The following is a 5,256-nucleotide window of genomic DNA, read 5'->3' as shown; positions in this document are numbered from 1 at the left end:
CATTAACGGAAGTTAGAGAAGTCAATGTTCATGCCATCAGTTTGGAGGCTACCCAGCTGGTATATAAGGTATTGTTCCAAAGGAGAAATTATTGAGGGTAAGAACTAATTCCACTAGACGGAGGAGAGTGGTGGTAGAGGGGAACTGGTTAGGTCTGGAATCCAAAAAGAAGCGGAGAGCTTTGAGACCTTCCTGGTGGGGGTTGGACGTCCATGGTGAAAATAAGGCGGTGGGGGCCAGGGAACTTGAAATCATTGGAAAAATTCAAAGCGTGATAAGTGTCACGCTCTCAGCTTCTTTTTGGATTCCAGACCTAACCAATTCCCCAATGGGGGCAATGTTCCTTTTAGAAAAAAACAAACAAGTCTTTGCAATGGAAAATTTAAGCCCCCACTGATGTCCCCATTTCACTACTTCAGTAACAGCTGCTTGCACTTTCCTAACTATATAATTGATATTCCTACCTCTCTTCCACACTGCACCATCATCACCATTTCACGCCGTTATTTCCAAAGGCCCCGCTCGTTTGTTTAAATCTCGCGATATCTCAATCCCGTCGAAAGGCTCCTCTCGCGCCCGGTCGCCTCCTCAGTAACGGCTCCCCGGCTGGCCCGGGTTCCCGTCTCCGTCCATCGGCCTCTCCTCGGGACACCAGGTGGGGGTCTGATTCTGTTTGTCGACACACATTTTCTTTCATTGCAAAGCCACGTCCGCTCGATCTCGGGGCGCTCCTTCTCTGCGTGAATGGGAAGCGGGGGACAGCGTTATCTGGGAGAGAGGACGAGGATATGATCAATCCTGAGGTGAAGAGGGGGAAGGAGGATCGGGATGGGACAGGTCGGAAAGAGTGGGGAGGGCTGAGGGTGGAGGGGGAGGAGAAACATGGGGGGTGGGGAGGGAGGGAGCAGGAGGCACGGTGAGGATGGGACAGTTTGAGGGTGGGGGAATTGGGGAGGAAGGGTGCATGGGGGAGGTGGATTGATGGTGAGGGATTCATTGAGGATGGGACAGCGTGGAGGGATGGTGCTGCAGACATGTTACTCACTCACCAGTCCGTGAGACCTTATTGTTTAATACAGAAGATCTCATTCCCTTCTTCCTTTCCCATTTCTACCCTTTCCTCTAAAAACACATACAGAGTCACTCGGAATCGGAGGACACTTTGAATGAGTCTGGAACGAAGCTGTGCCCATGGACTTGGTCCAATCCTGGAGCCTGACCCTTCACTTCTCGTTCCATGTCAGACGTAAAACAACACCCCTCTTCCTTCTGTTGAACCAATCTCCTTTGACCTGGACCCATGGGACCCTCTGGACATTGTGGCCTTGGGCTGGCACTCCCTCAGCAGTTTCCTTGACGCCTCCACTCCTCTGCTAAAGAAGACGTTGGCGCAGCACTCGAGATCAGACCAACTGGCTGTCTGGGACTGGGGTGGAAGAAGTCTGTGCTGTCAGCTGACATTCAGAACCTTTCAGGGGTGGTGGAGGGGAATGGCTGAGTGGCCAACATATTTAATTACATCCCTGCTTGAGTCTTCTGCTCCAAAAGGACTGGGTTTTGCCTCCCCCCTCCCCCCGCCCCATCATTTCTGGCGCTCTCTTCCACTGGAGGGGAGGTGCCGAGGACGAGCAATGTCCTGGGTCTGGATGGGGATTAGCAGGCATCTGCAGCAGCAGTTTGCCAGACGACAGGAGGGTGATGTTGGCACTGCAGACGTGATGTTTGACTCTGAAAATCCAGGTGATTTATTCCCCTGATGCTTCACCTCTGGGCGGTGACCAATCTGTCACAAATGCAGCAGGACAGGGAACCTTGTGGAAAGTGATTGCAAAGCAGACCTCTCCAATGACCAGTTGCCATGACCGTGCAGGGCTGGTGTAAGCCTGATAGCTGACTGCAGAGATTGCAAGATGCTGATTTGATGTGGAAGTGAGTCCATTGGCCATCGTGCTGAGGGCGAGGACGAGGGTGGCAGTGTTTGGAAACTGGGACTGCATCAGCACCAATGTTGTCCTTACCAACTGCACCTGACTGCATTAAGGTTCAGGGTACATTTATTGTCAAAGTATGTATGCAGTATACAACTCAGATTCATCATTAACACCACTATTCTCCTGCATCAGGACGTGGACGAAACAACCGGCCAACGACAGGCCAAAGGTAGTGGTGAGCACAGTCACAGAATGATGCCATGCCAGGGACACTCTCACATTCAGGCAAGGGCAGACAGAGATTGACAGTGTTTCATAGGTGCTTGGTGGCTCAATGGGAGAGGGGTTAGAAAGTCCAAAGAAAAATAAATCTTCCAGAATTCCCATATTGGCAGGAGGCTGTGGTGTAGATCTAACCCATGGGATATGGAGATGGGAACTGTGCATGGCACTCCCTCTGTGGGTCTGACCTTGTGATATGGAGACAGAAAAGTGCATGGTGTTTCCGGTGTGGGTCTCAACTAGCCCTTTCCAGATTTAACCCACTTTCAACAATCCCACTGCCTAATCCTCAGTACATCTGGTTGATATTCCAGATTGATGAGTTTTTCCATTTTCGCTGAATGCCTATGGAGGTTCAGAGATTTCTGCCGAGTGGTGCCCCAAAGGGAATGGTTTGCACAATTGGAGCAGAATCTTGCCTTGTGGATTCTGTTGAAGACAGGCGAGGGCTGACAGCAATTGGCATGGCATCATGATTCACTGTTTGCTGGTATTCTAGAGTGTGTCTTAGGTCAGAATGTTTAGAACAAGTTATTCAATTTCCCACACATGCACTGTGCTCACAGTGTTCCTGAAGTACTGACTGGGGATTATGGAGGTGGGAACTGTGCAGGCGGACCCAGTCGGGCTGACCCAGAGGATATGGAAATTGGAAGCACAGACAGTTCTGCCAGTGTGAGTCTGAAACAGCTCTTTCCAGACTTAAGCCATGTTTGACAGTCCCACTGCCAAACCCTCAGTACCTGTAACTGATGTTCCAGGGGCATCCAGCAAGGAAGAAGGGCTTGTCTTGCTTCCTGTGATATATGATTCCTTGCCCGACTGTATGTCTTGTGCAGATGGGCAGCCACTCTTGCAACAGGACTGAGAACCCTGTGGAAAGACATTTCAGAGCTCCGGAAATATTGCACTCTGCTCCTTTCCAGATTTAATCCATGTCTGGCAGTCCCACTGTTTAAGATCCAATCAAAGTTTTCAATCAGGAGACAAAGGCTGTCTGGGTTCCCACTGTATGAGATTCCTTGTCTTGCTGCTCATCCATCAGAGTTGTAGATGGACTGTCACAGCTGCAACATGACATGTAACGCAGTGGAAAGAGATTGTGAATTTCCTGAAACTCTACTTTGTGCTGGGCTGTTGTCCTGGTGTGGTGTGACCCAAGGAAATGAGGTCCAGAACCGTGACTGATGTGGTCAGAAACAGAGATTTGCCATCAGTTGGACAGCTGGCATTGTCCCAAGTCTCACAGCAGAAGTTAAAACAAATAATATACAAAGGCAGTATCAAGAGCAATAAAGACAGATTGGTTTTAAGAAGTTGTTGCCCATTGATTGAAGGAGGCTGACCTCGAGAGTGCATGATGGCTTTGATCACATGTACCTAATACACAAACAAAACACCACAGTCTTATCGGAGAGGACTGCATGTCCGATGTCCAGTTCCAGAGGGGGAGCGGGGCAGTGTGTTCGGTGTCTGCTCCCAGAGGGGGGAGAGGATGATGTGGCTGACAGCCAGTGTCGGGAGAGAGAGAGAGGAGGATGCACCGACATTGCCATCATTTACCGTTTACTTCTGCCCCTCAGCCCCTCACTGCAGGCCTAGCTGAAGAATTATACTGCAACACCCATGTGTATTCATCCACCTCCCAGGGGAATTTGCTGTAAACTCGCCTCACCCTCCCAGCCCTCTGACATTCCCCTGTAAAACCCCACCCACTCCTCTCACTGGTTCTCTCATCTTCCCTCTATTATCTGGCAGGCAGTTGCCAGTGTAACAAGAGATGTGTTTGGTTCCTGTTGGATACAGTAATTTCTGAAGTAGGCTGCTCTTTGGCAATGACTTAAAGGTGCAGACAGAGAGAGGCTGTGCTATGATCCTGTCTCTCTGGGCTCACTCCAGAAAAGTCAGTCTTGCACTTCACCTCATTGCCTGATGCCAGGGTATGGCAGTTGTGTGACTCACAGGGGTAGATGTCTTGGTGCGGGAGAGGAGGCTTGTTAGGGACAGGGAAGGAAGTGAATGAGGGGACCCAACACCTCTCAACATCCCCTCTTAAAATATGAGTTGGACCTGCCTTTTGCTGCCTGACAGCATCCTGCATTCCTCCTTATCTTCTCCAGCCCTCCCGGTACAGGACAAGGCATGTCATTCTCTCTTCTCCCCACCTCTCTTCAAGTAGAAAATAAAAAATCCTGATAACACACATACTAGGCTCAAGACAGCTACTACATTATTATAACACTTATGGTAAGATGGGGGACGTCACAATTGTTGTGGCCCTTGCACCTTATTGCATGTTGAAATAATCAGTATGGCTGGTATGCAAATCATTGAGTTTCACTACAGTCTGTGGTTTATGCTCTCTGGCTTAAGCTCTGCAGTCTGTGCATTACATGTAACAATAGTAAACCATTTTATGTGGAAATTGTGCAAGTAGAAGGCAGTTAATAAGTTCATCACAACATCGTGGGCTGAGTAGCCTGTTCCTGCACTGAAGAGTGTTCTGTAATTTGTTATATTTACTTGTGAATGCTGCATTTCTGATGCTATGTGCCTGTGATGCTGATGCAAGTAATAAATGGATTCAACAAGTTGTTTGTCATGCCAGGTCTCTTCCTCTGCAGTCACTCTGTCTGAAGTTTCTGGGTGTGAGGGGTGGGGCTGGATGGGCAGGGAGGTGAGAATGATTGATAAGGAGGTGAAAAGTGGGTGGTACTGGCAAATGATAGACAAGTGGAAAGTAATGGCAGGTTGTAGGTCAAATAGGTGGAGAAGGATGACTGTATTAATGATAATTGATTGGTTTTGGAGGATTTGAGAATATTATCAACAGGGAGTGGATTTGGTGAGTGGCAGACAGGTGCATCAGAAGGGGAGGGTTTTATACATTGTAATGAAAGGAAGGGGTGGGACCCAGGATTGATTGATAAGGGGAAGAGAAAAGCCTGGGGTTTGTCACAAATGTGCAGAATGAGGGGTGGGGTGTATTATTGATTGATAGGATGAGGGGTATGGCTTGGTGTTAACCCAAAAAGTGTGAGTT

General features: G+C 48.9%; 1 long non-coding RNA gene across 1 annotated transcript; it reads left to right on the top strand.

Moving 5' to 3' along the window:
- Window positions 1-546: 546 nt before the first annotated feature.
- On the top strand, window positions 547-4,804 carry LOC132384982 (uncharacterized). Its single transcript, XR_009509049.1, has 2 exons — window positions 547-655; window positions 1,139-4,804. It is a non-coding gene; the product is annotated as an uncharacterized LOC132384982 (long non-coding RNA).
- The last annotated feature ends 452 nt before the right edge of the window (window positions 4,805-5,256 follow it).

This window comes from Hypanus sabinus, chromosome X1 (assembly GCF_030144855.1).
Source record: "Hypanus sabinus isolate sHypSab1 chromosome X1, sHypSab1.hap1, whole genome shotgun sequence".
Taxonomy (NCBI): domain Eukaryota; kingdom Metazoa; phylum Chordata; class Chondrichthyes; order Myliobatiformes; family Dasyatidae; genus Hypanus; species Hypanus sabinus.
The sequence above is the reverse complement of the archived record's forward strand: the minus strand, read 5'-3'. Positions and strand labels throughout refer to the sequence as shown.